The sequence below is a fragment of the Canis aureus genome, chromosome 7, assembly GCF_053574225.1.
Source record: "Canis aureus isolate CA01 chromosome 7, VMU_Caureus_v.1.0, whole genome shotgun sequence".
Classification (NCBI taxonomy): Eukaryota; Metazoa; Chordata; class Mammalia; order Carnivora; family Canidae; genus Canis; species Canis aureus.
In genome coordinates, this window is record NC_135617.1 from 53,506,288 (window position 1) to 53,523,863 (window position 17,576).

Consider the following 17,576-nt stretch of genomic DNA (forward strand, 5'->3'; position numbering starts at 1 on the left):
AAATACATTTAGGTACATCTGTTGGGTAGCTCGGGCGACATAATCCTTAACGATGATTTTTCTAAAATAAGCCAGTATTATTCTAAAATAAGCCATATTTCTAAAATATGCTCTGGACTGTGCCAGGTCTTCACACTAGCTTTCGCGTGGCATTCAGTCTGAACTCCAGCCCTGCTGAGAGAGATGCTTCATCCCCACCAGACAGATAAGAGAACTGAGAACAGATCTTCCTAAGCTGTGAAGCCAGGCTTTGCACTTACTGGTCCTGTCACTCTAGCTATGTCAATCAAGCTCTTGAGGCCCCGGTTTCCTCACTTGTCACATGAAATCCAGGATAAGGATGACTTTGTGAGGATTCAATGACATGGCCCATCTAAAAAAGGCTGAGCTAAACACCTGAGTCATGATGAGTTCTCAATAAATTGTAGCTATTGCTATTTCACATTTTAAAGACCACTTTTCTACACACAGAAGAATGCCATAAGTCATACAAGGTAGACATTTATGGCCTCTTTACTCAGACCAGGAATCCAAGCCAGGGATAAGCCAGAGGTCACAAACATTTTCTGTACAAATAGAATTTTTTTTAAAAAGCAGGTAGCAGACTGGATTTGGCTGGGGAACTATAGCTTGCAAACCCCTGGTCTAAGCCATGTTGATAGCAGGTTGGCACATAGGAAGCACTCCATGAATAGCAGCTGGACTCATGAAAGAATGAATGAATAAAAAATCTGGGACAAGACCCCAGGTCTTCATCTTAGTGCCATACTTGGCCCAGATAGCACCCCATTAACTAAATTTACAGTAACTTAAAACAGTGAAATTTACTTTTCGATTTTTTTAAAAATATATATTTATTTATTCATGAAAGAGAGAAGCAGAGACATAGGCAAAGGGAGAAGCAGGCTCCCTGCAGGGAACGCAGGGAACCCGATATGGGGCTCGATCCCAGGACTCCGGGATCACGACCTGAGCCAAAGCAAATGCTCAACCAATGAACCACCCAGGTGCCCCTACTTTTTGATTTTTATATGCAAAAAAAATTACTTGTGAGTATGCTGCTGTAGATACTCTTTAAAGGATTCCCATAATGGGACCTTTTAACAAAGGAAATAGACTATTAAAAATACATAAGCTTTTATAGACTTTTTTTAAAAAATTTATTTATTTATTCATGAGAGACACACACACACAGAGAGAGAGAGGCAGAGACACAGGCAGAGGGAGAAGCAGGCTCCATGCAGGGAGCCCGACGTGGGACTCGATCATGGAACTTGAGGATAATGCCCTGGGCCGAAGGCAGAGGCTCAACCACTGAGCCACCCAGGTGTCCCTTTTAGATACTTTTTAACAAATATGTACAGCCTCAGAATTGGCTTCAGCTTAGAGCTGACTGATGACAGAATATAGAAAACACTGCCTTCTATATCAAAAGAGCATAATTAATTTCGTTCATCTTTCTCCTGGTCTTCCTTCTAGGTGTAGCAAAATATTTAGAGTAGGCTGAGGTAAAGAGCCTAAAGCAGCGCTGTGCCCCTTCCCTTCTGATCCTAGCTGGAGCCCCACACTCTTCCTTGTTTTCCTTCCCCTGGTCTCCCACGATCCTGCCCTTCCTGGTGGTTTCTTCACAGCCTCCAAGATGGAGAGGCAGTAACAAACTCCTTACATAGGGAAAGTCTCTGAAGATGTGAGCAAAGCCCTGTACTTCAATTATTTAGTCAAAAGAATCATGTTAGAGGTCTAAAATAACAACAGAGCATACAGCGAATGAACCAGAATATTTTGTGGAGTTTTATAAATACAAAGGTGCAGCTGCTACATTAGTGGATATAAATGAGAGAATATTTCCAATTGAAGAAGTCAAAATGAACTGGACAACAGTATCTAGGAGTCAGAATCTACTCCCAGAAGATACTTCCAGTAATTTCCATGTGTTTGTTGAAAATTTGAGCCAAGAAATTGTAACAAAGGGAAGCAAGTCATCCTTTTCCCCTATTGAAGGAATGCCAGATACCTGGGTTATTATAAATATAGCAACTAGAAAAATCTACTGAATTCCCTACTATTGAGCTATCATTTTATATGCTTTACAAATAACTAGATGCAGAAGATGTAACTGCATATGTATAGGATTAGTGAAAAAGTAACTGTCAGGTCAATTAATTCGGCCATACAAAAGCCACGTGCTCCTAAAGCACATACAAATGCAACCAACAGCAGCTGAAAGTTGAACATCACAAATACAGTGGCATAAAAAGTCAAACATTTGAGACTCCTGGATGGCTCCGCGGTTAAAACGTGTCTGCCTTTGGCTCACGGCATGATCCTGGGATCCTGGATCAGTACCATATTGGTAGGGAAGCCTACTTCTCCCTCTGCCTATTTCTCTGCCTTTTTCTCCGTGTGTCTTTCATGAATAAAAAAATAAATCTTTTTTAAAAAGCCACACATTTATTACCTCACGGTGGTTGTGATTCGGGAATCCTGACACAGCTAAGCTATGTCCTCTGCTTAGGTGTAGAAGCAGCCAGGTCCGGGCTCCCAACAGAGACTCAGTTGAAGAAGGCCACATTTGTGCTCCCAGAGTTCACTGGCAGATTCCATTTCCCTGTATCTGAGGGATGCATGACAGCTTGCTTCTTCAAAGCTAGCAATGGAGAGAGACACACACTCTCCAGCAAGTCGGCCAGCAAGACAGTCTACGTAACATAGCATAATCCCATCACCTTTGCTAGAAGTAAATTGTCAAGTACTGCCCACATTCAAAGAATGGGATTTATACAAGGGTGCAAACGCCAAGAGTCAGGGATGATGGAGGACACCTTCAAATCTGTCCGTCGTGACTATATCATGTTTCACAATAGAAATATGCTTTGAGGGTTACCTGGATGGCTCAGTGGTTGAGCGTCTCTCTCTGTGTCTCTCATGAATAAATAAAATCTTTAAAAAGAAAAGAAAAGAAAAGAAAAAGAAATATGCTTTGAACATGAAAACCTTGTATATACCAGCTTTGTAACCCTAGAAAAGTTTCTTAACATCTCCAGAATTCACTTCCTCTTATGAAAATTATAGACAATAACACTGCGTTAATAAGGTCATTGCATCTAAAATATATGTGAATGTGCTTTGTAAACACTAACTTCAGTGAACATGAAGTGGTCAACCAGGTTCCCCTTTTCTTTGCATCTTTCTCTATCTTACATACTTTCTACTTATATTTTCATTAGACCTAAATCTCTAGGATAACTAGATTCTGAATCTAATATCTAAGGAGATTTAAACTTAAAAATTCTGGGATGATACCTGTAATCCATACCAAAGTATGAATAAGTAATTTTAAAGGACAGAGTTTTCCCCTCCAGAGAGATTTTGGGTGAGTGGGATCAGCCCCACATTTCTCTTCCTGTGTGGTCGTTTTGGGGGCCCATCATGTGGCCAAGGCTGGTAACCAGTTGCTAAAGATCCATGTTTCCCTTGCATGGTGTGGGGTTGTGGCTGGGTAGCAGCCTGGCCTGAAATCAAATTTTGTAGCCCTGTCTTATATGTGGGCAGAACTCTGTGGCTGGGTGCTGACCAATGGAATGTGGGGGGGGGAAATGATGCACATCACTTCTGGGCCAAGACCGAGAAAACTTCCAGGAGATCCTCCACTCTCTCCTCCCCACTTTTCCACTGGATGCTGACACATTCAGAGTGACTTTGGAAGCTCAGTTTGAAAACAGCAGTCTCTGTCATCTCCATGTCCTGTGTAGAACATAGTTCCCTCCATCACTGATTAGACTTTAAGTTGAACAAGAAATTAATTTGCATTACGGTAAGCCACAGATTTCTGTATTTATCTGTCCTACCAGCCAATGTTGCCTTCATATGTACATACCTTAAAAAGGGATCGGAGGGATTTTTTAAAATACATATACTTCCTCTAACACAGTGCTTCTCAAACTTTAATATGTATAAAATTGACCAGGGGTCCTGTTAAAATGTTGAGTCTTATTTGGTAAGTTTAGAGGAGGGTCTGACTTGCCGCATTTCCGAACAGGCTCTGACATGATGCTGAGATTGGAACACACTGGTAGTAATAAGGTTCCAACACAATGGTTCTCAAACTAGGGTATCAGAATGCCCTGAAGGGCTTGTTAAGATATGGATTGCTGGGTTCCTTTCCAGAGTTCTGAGTGAGGCCCAATAATTTGTATTTCTAACAAGTTCCCAGACAAGGCTGGATGCTGTTGGTCCAGGGAGCACATTTGAGAACCACTGCACTAAGCAATTCTGGTCCACACCCTTTCCTGGCTTCTGTGAGAGTCATTAGTCCTCAGGTCAGTGCATCATTTATTACAAGTATGCTGAATAAGAAAAGAACCCTTACGGACCAATACCTTCAAGTATTTATAATCACCTGGTGTACTTTTTTAAATTGTTTTTTGTTTGTTTGTTTTGATTTGTTTTTTAAAATACTGATTCCCAAGTCCCAGCCCAGACAAATTTAATCTGAATCCTGGAGGGGAGGGCAAGTATTGGGCATTAATGTTTTTTTTTTTTAAAGCATCTCATGTAATTCTATTAGGCAACTAGGGTTTAGAACCACTGCTTTACAGAAATGCCAAGTGTTAGCAATCTGAGAGACAGACTCTTGCTATTCCTTAAACTGTTAACTATTGATATGAAGACCAGGCTTATCTAATTCTCTCTCTAACCAGTGGGAGAGAGCTCAACTTCTTGAACATATGGTTTGTATCAACACTATTTGATTAGGTAACTCTCCCCCCGCCCCCTTGCCTTTGACAAGAAGTTAAGTGAGGCTGAATTGATACAAAAGAAACTCAAGGGAAGTTCTCTAATTAAAAAAAAAAAAAATGCAGGTGAAAGCTAATGAGAACAGGAAAGAAAGGGGGGAAGGAGAGAAATAAGGGATGGCTGGCTGTCTGGAGACACACAAAGAGAAAAAGGAAGAAAAGGGAAGAGAAAGATGCATGCAGTAGTTTTTTCTGGGGAAATGGAAATTATTTTGCTCCAAGTCAAGAATTATTTCCTGATTCTGTCAGAAACCATTTAGTAGTTATGCACATTGGTGCTAACTAGAGTGGCTAGAGTTGGACCTCATAGTGCTCTGCTATTAACAAAACCAGGTCAAGAAAGATGTAGCAGTAGATTCCTTTGGAATGGACACCAAAGGAGAGGTTTTCAGCAAAGACAATGACTCAGGGTGATTAAAGTACATTCATATTTCTCCACAATCAATTGCAGAAACCACTCACTTCCTGGCATACACGAGCTACCAAATTATTCAGTATTATAGGAAGACCTCATCTTCTGAGATGCCCATACATTTTTCCTCACTGAGGGTTTAATGGATAATGGGTGTGATTGGTCACATCCTATCCTTGGGGTCACTAGCTGTGCACTATTCTGAATCAAGTGGGAGGTAGTACTCCAATCGTCATCTCAATGCCTTATCCTGACCCCTATGCCTGACAAGATCTCATCTTCCCAGTAACATCCCACGTAGCCAGCACATGAAGCCAATAAACAAGTCACATGGTGGCCCTTCCCAATGGAATTTTATGAAATTAAAAGGAGGTGGGGACAAAACAGCACTATGGTCAAGAGCATAGGCATTGAGTTTATTCTCATCAGGCTTTCAGTTGTGATTATGTGACTTATTATCTGTGAGAATCTGACCAAATTTCTACCTCTCCCCATGCCTATAGCTTCAGCCACTAGACATCTGGTTGCAAATTATTTGCATAAAAATTAAAAGAAATGATAATTCATACTTGTAAAATACCTAGATATACCTAGACAAAGGATTATTTCCTTGTGAAGGTATTAGCAAATATCTCCCACAATATTTATGTTTTAAATATATAATAAAATACCACAATAATAGTATAAACAAAATATTGAGGAAGCTTTAAAAATGGGGGATCTGGGAAGTGGGGTGGGGCAGTTAATCATGAGAAAAGTGAAAGCAGGTGGGAGTGAGCCAAGGTCAGGAGCTAGATATGGGCAAATGCATGGTCCAAACCAAACACGTGAAATACCAAGAACCCAAGTTCTAGAGATTACTGGCAACTAAGATGGGCAGGAGGTGGTAAAGAGCAGGACAAGATACACAACATTGTAAGGACTGGTTTGTTGTCCAAAGTCTTACTGATTCAGGGCCCAGAGAAGAGAATATCACATGGGGTCTATTCCTCATAAAGACACAACACAAGGTAAAGTGATCAAAAGGCTGAGCATTAAGACTTCAGCAAATGAATGTTGTTTGTTGTTGTTGTTGTTGTTGTTTAATGAGTGTTTATTGCACATCAAGGCTTAGAAGTTGACCTTTCAATATTAAAAATACTCCTGAAAATTGAAGAAGAATATCCCTTGGGGGATAACTGAGCTCCCTGTGCCCTGCATGTTCAGAACTTCTCTGAGAGATAGAGCCTGACCTGAGGTTCTCCCTATGCTAGGAACCCTTTTGTCCAAAAGCTTTGCATGTCAGGCAAGACAACTATCTGGTTCACTGCTTACCAGTTCCTGGCTCACCAGTGCCTCTTATCTCTTTCCTTCTGGGTTTAATCTCCCTCATACCTACTTTAGAATATCTCATTCAGCAACTTTCTGTGAATGGACATCACTCAGTCTTTGTCTAAATGGATTTCTAAAGATGCACTTTTCCCCCCCACTCAGTTCTATGAACATATTCCTCTTATTATCTTCTTACCTTCATTTTGTTGATGAGAAATCCTTTCTACATATAAATGTTCCTTCCTCGGTTCTTCTTTACTTCATATTTAGTCTCTTGCAGTTTTTCCAAGATAAGTCTTTGTGTGGATGTATTTTTATTTATCCTGCTTGGTACTCGTTTTACTTCTTAAGGTTCATTTTTGTCACCTGCTTTAGTAAATTTTCACTCATTATTGATTCAGTTAAATGTGGTCTGATCACCACTACCCTTATTTTCTGATTCTTCTCAATTTATGCCTCAGCCTCCACATCATTTTGTTTTTTTCTCTCAGTGCTGCATTTGTTTTTTTGGGGTTTTTTTTAAAGATTTATTTATTTATTTATTTATTTATTTATTTATTTATTTATTTATTTGAGAGTGTGAGCTGGGGGCCAAGAGAGGCATGAGCAGAGTGAGAGGGAGAAAGAATCTTAGGCAGACTCCCCACTGAGGGAGGAGCTCATCTCACAACCCTGAGATCATGACCTGACCTGAAACCCAGGGTCGGAAGCTCAACTGACTGAGCCACTCAGGTCCCCCTCCATGCTGCATTTTGAATAATTGCCAAAATATGTCTTCCTGTTCATTAATGCTTTATCTAAGTTTAATCCAGATGTTTAACACATCAAATTTAGGTTTCATATGATTTCAATGACTATACTTTTTGTTTCCAGAAATTGTGTTTGGATCTTTTTCAAATATGCGTCTTCTAGTTCATAATGGGTTCTTTTCCCTATGGCTTCCATGCTATTTTAATTATTTAAAACATTCTTAAAGTCTCTTTGGATTTTCCCACTATCTTGATATTTTAGGATCCATCATTTCCTCATGTGGTTTATAATTTTTATTGTGAACTTACCTTACGAGGTTTTATTCCCTCCTGGCGGGCTGGAAATTGTGGCAGTCTTGCTATGGAGAACTTTGCATTTGTTTCTTGCTGGCACTCTAGGAATTTCTCTGGTGCAGGATACATTTTACATTAATTTATACCCCTGAGGAAAGTCCTGTAGTGAAAATGCATGTAGTGAAAATTATAGTCCACGCCCACAGCTTGTGCAGGCAAGCCTAGTTTTTAAATTTCTCTTAGAAGACTCTCTGTCCACCCATAGCCCAGGGCAGAAAAATACATTCAGGTCACTTCCCTGTGCTGGTAGGAAGAATCCTTCTAGTGCTATCACTTAAGGGTTCTGACTTTACGTAAGTTCAACTTCTCTATCTCACACAGGCTTAACACCACATCTCTTGGCCTTATTTGGGTGTAGAAGCCCAATTCCTTAGCCCTTAAAGCCTCTATCCAATCTGATATATCCCTTTTTAACATTGATGACATCAGTTCATGAGATTTGTGTTCTGGCTCTAAATTCCCTTTCCATTTGTGACACCAAGGGGACTTTTCCCTTACTTCCTCCCTTTTTCTTTCTTTCTTTCTTCTCTTTCTTTCTTTCTTTCTTTCTTTCTTCTTTCTTTTCTTTCTTTCTTTTTCTTTTCTCCTTTTCTTTTCAGCTCAGTTATATATTTAAAGGTTTAGCCAAGTCTGACACAATGGGGAAAATGAGAAGTAAGGGACAATTCGGTGATCTCTCCTAAATAACAAACTGCTTCCTTTGACACTCTTAAGTATTCTGCAACTACATGAGATCAATCTTCTGGCAATAGTGATATGAAGTGATTCTATCCTATGACTGTGATCCTATCCTATGACTGTGACCAGGCTGAAATGATGCCATGTGTTTCATTGTTGTGCCCTCACTGCCCACCACATGCCCTGCATTCATTCTTCCAAATGCAGTGCTGGTAACAGGAAGTGCTGGTGACAGAAAGGCAGCAAATCAAGAGAGTAGGTGGCTTCTACAGAAAGTACCCAGCTACGTATTAAAGGCAAATACTTGTCAAAGAACCAGGCACCTCATTTCAAGCCAGAGTGGCCACTACAAACCTGGCTAGGTGTCGTGAAACATTTTGTTTCCTATTGTCTCTCTTTTCTATTTTCCTGTCTCCAACCACTTCTACAGCCTGACCTGGAAGACCTCAAAACTACCTACTCTAATATTATAAAATTTCCAAGTACACCTAACTGAAGAACTTATTTGCCATTTATATCAGTCAGGATAGGTTAGGTTAAGGTGTCCTAACAGAAACCCAAGAGTGAGTGGCCTGAAACAACAAGATTTATTTCTTGTTCGTTCACATAACTTTCATCATACTGATATGTATCAATCTTCATAGTTCAAAGCAAGTCATATGGCCACAACTAACCTCAAGAGTGCAGGCCCTATTCCTACCACATGCTAAAGAGAAGGACTAGAAATATTTGGGAAACAGAACTAGGATTACCACACTAACATTTTGCCTAAGGACAGAAATCCTTTGGGGACTACTCTAATTATCATTGCAGAGAAGACACTAGGCAGTGCTGTCTCTGGAGAGAGAGCTGCCAAAGAAGAACACCATGGCAGCCCTTAGCAACTTACTAGGCTTCAGACCAACTCTAAACAGCTAGGGGCTGGAAAGGGCATATACTATGTATTACATACACCTTGTCATAACTGTTTTAGCTTATTGGATTCAGAGACCCTCCACAAAACTAGACTTTTCTTTTTTCTTAGGCTAACTTTTCATATAAAACAGTCATATTTCCTCCTCAGAACTACAAAGTTTATGGTTTATGAGTCAGTTTAGCTGGATATTCTGAGAAGAAAATATCACTATCCTCATTTTATATATGCTCAAATTAAGACTAAGAGAAGAGGTAAAATTAGGTTTTCCTCAGTTTGCTCACCTGTCAAATGGAACTAATCCTATATACCTTGTAGGTCTCTTGTGGAAGAGACAGATATAACATATATAAAATTTACCCAGGATGTGAGTACTCAGCAAATATTCATTCCCTTTCCAGTTCAGAGATATGGGAGATCAGTCAGGGATAGACTGGCTGGTTTCTTAACAAATGTGATGAGACTTGAGCTACAGCATTTCACTTCATATAAAAGATTTTTTTTAAGATTTTATTTATTTATTTATTTATTTATTTATTTATTTATTTATTTATGAGAGACACACAGAGAGAGGCAGATACATAGGCAGAGGGAGAAGCAGGCTCCCTGCAAGGAGCTGGATGCAGGACTCCAGCCTAGGACCCTGGGATCACGCCCTGAGCCGAAGGCAGACACAACCATTGAGCCACCCAGGTGTCCCCGTATAAAAGATTTTATTTTATTTTTTTAAAGATTTTAATATTTAGTAATATTTAAAATCAGCCACAGCAACGACAAAAAAATCATATGTACCCAGCTCTTAAAAGGACATTACTTCTTACAACATAAAAAGTATTTAAAAATAGCATTACTATGTGTGCATTTCCTTACAAATATTAACTCATTTAATCTCACTATATGAGATAGGTGACCATTGCTGTTATGATTTTATAGGTGATGACAGTGGGGCACAAAGAGGTTAAGCTATTGGCCCAAGGTCACACAGAGATGAACTGAAATTTGAACCAATCTGGCTCCAAAATCCATGCTCTTAACCAGTAGAATTTCCTAATGCAGCAAACAGAGTCTATTTAGAACTACAACTCCACATGAAAAACTGATTATTTCTACTGCTCAGAAGCAGTAAGTAAGTGGTATGTAGCATCCCTAACAAAGCTGGGATGTGGCACCCTCTTCCTTCTTGATATCACCTCCTCACACAGTGGGAGGTGTCTCAGGCACACTGTGATCCTGGTGACTGATGAGCTGGAAGGCAGCAGTGTTTTAAAATCCATATGTCACTTTTCTTTTAACATCTGAGTTTCCACAAGTTCTTATCTACAGATGGCTATGAAATTTACAGACGTTTTTAGTACCTATTAAGTATTTTATGCAATCTTTAATACCTTGCATCACAACTGGATCAAACATACTGCAATCCTATTTATTGGGTGAGCAGCCTAAGCACACTGTAACAACTGGGCTGGAATTTTAATTTATTTCACTATTTAGATATGGCCTGTCTTCCTTTTAACTCTACAGATGCTACAAAGAAAACCTGTAGATCTAATTTCAATGAATTGCACAAGTAAATGTACTATTAAAATAATTAATAATTATCCAGAGATTGGCCAGATAATTCAGTGTCTAATTCTCTGTCAAGTCTTTGTCAAAGTCAAAGAGTCCTTTGTTCATTTCCTTGCGCACTGGGTTTCATTTCTGAGGTCATTTCTAAATGGTTCTAGACAGATATTTTTGTGAAGTGATTGGGGACGTAAACAGCCAAACAATAACTTCCCAGAATTACATAAAAACCAGGAGGTATTCTATATGTTGGCAAATCGAACTCCAATTAGAAAAAAAGAAAAAAGCAGGAGGTATTGACTGAGAGAAACTGCCCAGGTTGAGAAGCCTTCCAATGAGAATTTCTGCCAAAGGAGATCACTAAATAAGTAATCTGTGACATTCCTTTATTTGCATAAGCACTTCACCCCCATACAGGTGACTATTCCAAGAGAAATTAAAAGTGAAAGAAATATATGGAAAGAGACCTAGAGTATATTTACCACTGCCTAGAAAGGAAATATAAAGTAAATAAAACACAGCCAGGCCCTCCAAAAACACAAAACTCAAAAAGCTCCTCCTTAATTGGCATTCAACCAATTAATTTTAATTAGACCTCAAGCCCCTCCTACTTACCACCCAGTGGTTGAGGGGTTAATGGAATTAGGGAGGGCTACCAGGATAGCTGATGAGTGATTCTTGCATGAATAATAATTCCTGAGTGGGAGTGAGATGTGCCACCTCCCTCCCCATCTCAAGGTACTTCAGGCTCAACTGGATATAAAAATTAGACGGTGTTCTTTCTGCTTCATACATCACCCAGCAGAACACAGCTGGCTGTTTGGCTCCGGGGCAAACACATTTGAATAGACAAAAATACAGGCTATGTTAGGGTAACTTGACTGAATTGCCCTTCAACCTGAATTTTCTTATTCGTTTTTTTATTTATTCATTTAATTGTTTGACAAGGTAGGAGGACTTTGAAAATTTCAGTTCCCACAACACCCCTTCTTTCAATAAGAAGCATTTCTATTCTGAAATCTTGTTTTATCATTGATCAATAACCACAGTCAGCATCATCTCCACGGATATGAATCTCAGAATGACAAGGGAGCTGCTGGGTTCTGAATTTAAGAAGGCTTCATTCAAAGTGGCAACAATCCAGGCTTATTCAATGTACCTCCCCCTTCTTCTCTTCTAACTTTTAGGAATCATCATTGCTTTACAGGCCTAATGCCAGTCTATAAAGTTATAATCTCCTATAAAGCCTATGAAAAGTATCCCTGTAAGAACCACCTGCCCCTCTTGGGGTTGTGGGGAGCTGCCCTGCTCACTTAGGGACAGCTTGGTCTGCTGCCAAGTTGAAGATTTTACTGGCTGACCATTGTTCAAAAGTAAACACAGGATTTTCAGAGGGCAGGGGAGATGAATGCTGGAAGATAAAAAAATAAAATAAAAATAAAATTTAAAAAGGAGAAAGGGAGGCATATAAAAGAAAAAAAATGGGCCCCTGGAATTGGTATTTCAGTGCTCTTGCCTCTTCTTTCCTGTAGCCAGGATGAGTAAAGGAACAAATCTCCCATTTTATCAAATCACAACACAACTCAATGGAAAATAAAAGAATTTACCAGCCCTGCTCCCAGAACTTTGTAGGAGAGAACACTAATAGATTGGCCTTACACACTTCACTAGAATCAGATTAAAGAGATGAAAGAAATAACAGGGGGACAGACTCTACCAAAACAACAACAAAATTCTTTTCCCCAACTGTGATGAAATTGACTCTAGTCTTATGCAAAAATGTATTTGATAACAGCTCTGATGCTTCAGGGCATGTGAACAATTGCTGAAATACATAAGAGAGAGGGAGAAATTGTGGGTTCCTCCCACAAAGAGAAAACTACTCTAAGAGTTACGTAATTAAATTTAGATGCATATTAAGATTATAATTTTTAACTTTAAAAAGACCAAAGTTGTTCCTTTTTAAAAGTAATCTATGCATGATTTGTAAGCCCATGTGATGCTTCTGTACCTTGAATGTTGTCTTATAGTAGAAGAGTTTGTTCATTATTTTACTCTGGGATATGTATGTCTATGTATATATTATGCACATGCATACACACTTTAATGAATACTTTCTGTGCACACAAAAAAAGACATTATCTTTGCATAAAAGCACATATAGTGTCAATAAAATTATTATATTAAATTATCAAAAATATTTTTGAAATCTACATTTATTTTCTTCCCTCCCTGCATCTTTTAAAACTTTACTCTTAGATAAACTAGTATTGACACCTCAAAATAAAGAGAAACCAATGAGTATCATGATTGCATAACTATTTTGCTCCTTCTAGTTCTAGCAGTTGATCCAAAACCCTAAAAAAAAAATCTGTTTTAAATCCATAAATGAGTTTTTGCATGACACAGGAGTGTAGGGATTTGGGCCAGAGAATATGTGGCAAGTAAAAACGAGTTTTTACATGGTGCCAGCAGAGTGGATATTTTCAGAACTGGAAGGTGGCCAAGAGTGTGGATCCAGGAAATTGGAGGGGGGTTGTCTATTGACTCCTGCAAAGAGATAACCTCTGTATGCCTGGAGGATTTGGATCTATTCAGTAATTGGTTTTGAAGACAGAGGGGGATGAATCCTTGACACCTCAGTTTATTGTAGTGATTCTCAATGGAGAGAATAATAACATGATACTTTCAAAACTGCACATGGTTCTACCCATCCCAGAGATTTTAATAGTCTCTATTCAGGAAAACATGTACCCCAGCAGCAAAATCCTCTGGAACTTTGTTGAGTGGAATCAGAATCACAGGCTCTCATAGTTAAGAAGGAGTCAAGGAATCACAGAGCCCAGGCCTTTGGGATAGGCATTGCCATGAGGTTCTAGTAAGGGTTATTTTTTTTTTAGCAGTGTCCACAGACACTCACTTGACAGGGCTCTCTACAGACCCTGGCCTTTTGCTTCCACTACTTCTTTGCTGCCAATGCCTACCTTGCCGTTGCTCTCCTTCTCCACTCCTCTGATCTCTCCATCTTACTGTACCTACTCTACCATCCCAAATCTAACCCTCTTTTAAGACTAGGCTCACAGATCACCCTCCTTAACTTTCCATGTCTGAGTTAAAGGCTTCTTCTTCCTGTCCTCCTGGCACCCCAGGTTCCTGTCTATGCACGTTAGCACCTCCTATAATTGATTTGTTTATTTACTTGCTTATGTTCCCATTATACACTGAGTTTTGTAAGGTCAGGGAACAAGTTTTATTTGCCTTTGAAATCTTCCTCTTAGTAGGTCCCAGTGCAAAATAAACAGAAGTATTTATGGAAATAAACTAAAATTCTAAAACAGGTTTTTAAAGATACAAAATGACAATTTAAAAAGACATAGCAAAGAAGAAAGAGGAGAGAGAGGAACTTGAATTATTCAATGATCTTAAGTAATCACATCTAGGAAATATCATAACTATGAGCTATAAATTATTGTCAAAACTATACTTGAAAATGGAGTACAGATGACTACCAAACAGAATATTCAAGTAAATATTAAAGGTAATCTAAATAGATACTACTGAATTGGATATTTTGCCTTTGCATACATTCAATTTGGCATGACTTTCATTGTTTAAACAGGTGCACTTTCTGTTATCCCTTGCATCACCAAAGCCACAACAACCTAAGGTGTGGGAAGATTTCTGGAGTCTCTATGATCCTCTGTCTTTCCATTTTTTTCCTGGCTATGCCAAGCCTGAATGACATGGCTCACCCTACTCTGTGAATTTTGTTTGGGAAGATGGATTAGGTGAGTTTAGAAGACAGAGATGGAGAAACAACTAAATAGTTAATATCCACCAAGTGCCTGCTATGTGCTACAGAAATTTCCAAAGAATTCTACGTATACCAACAAATGTAAGCCTCATGGTGACTACTCAAGATCAATGTTTGCATCACCAGGTAAGGAAACCAAACCCTAGGAGTCATTCTTCTAGAACTACACAGCAGGTGGAGAGCAGAGACGAAATAGAATCGAGGCCTACCTGACCTCGTAATTCATGTAGGATTCCTATGTCCTGTGACCCCCAGTCCCACCGTCAGACTGGTCCAGGGAGAGTAATGTCCACCACTAAGGGCTGACACAGGAATCCCCTTCTACTGAGACAACACACAACAGAAATATTCAACTATACTCACAAAGGAGTTATATGACATAGTGAATATATTAATCTGAGGTGATAAATCTAGAAAATTGCACATATAAATTCATTCATTCAACCTTTATATCCATGTCTTCATTATAGGAGATCATCCTTCCTGCATCTTATACTGAGAAAGAGGATTTAATCCCATCACGTTTAATAGAATAACTGAATGAGTGATTTTACTCCTTTTATGTTATGTTTAAAGTGTATTGTGGTTTGTGATCATTTCCTCTTTTCCCTTTCTTAATATTTTTTGGCTTAAGTCTCTACTCATTTCCTTTCTCTCTGTTAATAATTTGGAAATTGCTTTTTAATGTGAATAGTTATTATTTTCTCATTCCTATGATATCAAACTTTTATTCTTCTATTATTATATTTGGGTTTGAGATGCAGGCTTCCAACTCCTCCTCATTGCACTGCAGCTCAACAAGATCAAATATTCCTTCCAGAGTCATTTTCCTATGTCCCATCCTTCCTCCCAACTCTTAGATTTTGTTGAGATAAATTTTAGTTCCAGGTTATTGGCTTTGTTTTCTCCCACAACAGAATGCCTCCTCTGTTTCAAAAACTCATTATTTAACAAATATATTTTTTTCTGACAGTTCTCAACCATTTATGTTAACTTCCATATTGCATGATTTGCTGCAAATTGTGCAGCAAAATTTTCACTTTTCTCCATTTTTACCTTGCGATCATGGATTAATCAATTATGTAAAATATTTTTGTGAATTTTTCCCTAGATCAAGTCATCTTCATTTAATTTCTCTCACTTTGTTCTAAGTGGTCACTGTTATTTCATGACCTTGGACTTCCAGAATTGTAGATGAAAACTCTCATACTACTCTAATCCCTTCTTCTATGTACATGAATTGTTCTTTCTGGGAAGAAACTCATGATACTTTCCATTTATCCTCAGATTAAGTCATATCCTGGTTGTGTGTCTTTTATTTAATTCTGCCTGAGACTAAAGTCAGCTCAGTCAATTTCCTCATTCAAGTTCTTCTGAAATGAGAGACATTTTCTTCTATGGTCTGCATAAATATCCCCCTTACTGTCTCTGGAACTCCCACTGATGACATGTTAGTCTTGAACCTGCCCTCTCAGCCTCCTGTTCTCCCCTCGTGGTTTCTTTATCTCTGCCTATTTGTGGGATGAGCTGTTTCATCTGTTGATCTTCCACACTCCACTTCTGTTTCCAACTCCACTTCTGGTCTATCTTTTTCTTTTTAAGATTTATTTATTTATTTTTAGAGGGGGAGGGACAGAGGAGCAGAGAGAGTCTCAACCAGACTCCCCACTGAGTGCAGAGCCTCACGCAGGGCTCAATTACATGACCTTGAGATGATGACCATGAGACCATGACCTGAGCCAGAACCAAGAGTCAGACACTTTAACCAACTGAGCTACCAAGGCATCCTCAACAGGGTCTATCTTCTTTTTTCAAATCCTCTATTGGACTTTTTAAGTCATGGACCATGTTTCCTAAATTCAAAGCAGAAGTCCTTTTTTATGCTCCAATTTTATTCACTTGAGAGTTCTAATGTTTTTTATGAAAGATCTTACTTGGCACTTTTTATTGTCTCTACCTCAATGGGGGCTACCTGTTCCAGACAATCAGATGGGTTTTCCCCTCTCAGATTGCTAGTGCACTTGAGTTGTAACCTGTCTCTGCCTCATTATAAGCTTCGGGCAGTCCAGTTAAACTTTAAGATCTTTTGAACAATAGAAAGCCAGAAAATGGCAAATAGTTCACCCTTTGCCAAGACTTTCTGCTCCTGGATCTCCTAGCAGTATGTAACAGCTCTCTCCAAATCTCAGGAACTGGGAGCAACTCCACACACCCACATAACTGCCCTTACCCATGCCCTCCAGGGGCAGTTGGATGAGGCAGGCCTTCCCAAGGTGACAGAAAATTGGCTGGTGCAACATTTCCTAAAGAAAGTTAGGAACCAGTCAGGAAGATATATCAGCTAACCAGTCTGGAAGATACAAAATTCTAGACTTTGCCTCAGTCCTAAAGGACAAAGAAGACTTCCTCTCTACAACTGGTAAACTCTTTTCCCAAATAGAACCAAATCCTGGACCTGCTCTTTCCTTATAAGTGAAATCTAAGATGCCTCCAGGGTTTACCTGGAGACCCTGCTCCTCCTCATTGATCTCTCATGCTACAGACTAAAACAGGAGGGAATGAGAGCCAGGGCCATATGCTCTGGTTGCTGTGTTCCCAGAATTTCCTCAAAACATACTTACTGAGCACTCATGTGCTGCCAGTGGGACATGTTGAAATGGAACCGTCAGAAGCATTCATAGCTTTATCTGGAACACAATATTTCATGTTTATTTGTTTTAAAAGGTGTTAAAATTACGGTTAAAGAACTGAATAGTTCTAGACAATCTGTGAAAGATAAATAACACAGGAAGAGCAAAGCTAGAAATATTCTTGTGTTGCATAAAATGTGCAAAATTTGATTGATAATATGCATTTAAGGGGTAAAATCATGAAGGACATTTTAGAATGACTTTTTTCTGCTTGAGTGGGCTTCAGAGCCGACAGAGCAAATTCACTAGTACCTCATAGATTCCCAAGAGAATTTGTGATATAATACCTATTATTA

General features: G+C 39.0%; 1 long non-coding RNA gene across 21 annotated transcripts in view; it reads right to left on the reverse strand.

Annotated features, from left to right (window-relative positions):
- The window catches only part of LOC144317386 (uncharacterized), a 126,793-nt gene that overhangs the window by 72,474 nt on the left and 36,743 nt on the right, over window positions 1-17,576 (reverse strand). For 10 of the 21 annotated variants that reach the window (XR_013383379.1, XR_013383380.1, XR_013383372.1 and 7 more), the window contains 3 exons: window positions 17,212-17,277; window positions 7,578-7,722; window positions 6,716-6,885 (listed from right to left, as the gene is read on the reverse strand). This is a non-coding gene — a long non-coding RNA (uncharacterized LOC144317386). Of the gene's footprint in view, window positions 1-2,458; window positions 2,648-2,884; window positions 2,941-6,715; window positions 6,889-7,577; window positions 7,723-17,211; window positions 17,278-17,576 lie in introns of all 21 variants that reach the window. The other 11 variants (XR_013383381.1, XR_013383387.1, XR_013383382.1 and 8 more) reach the window with 9 other exon arrangements.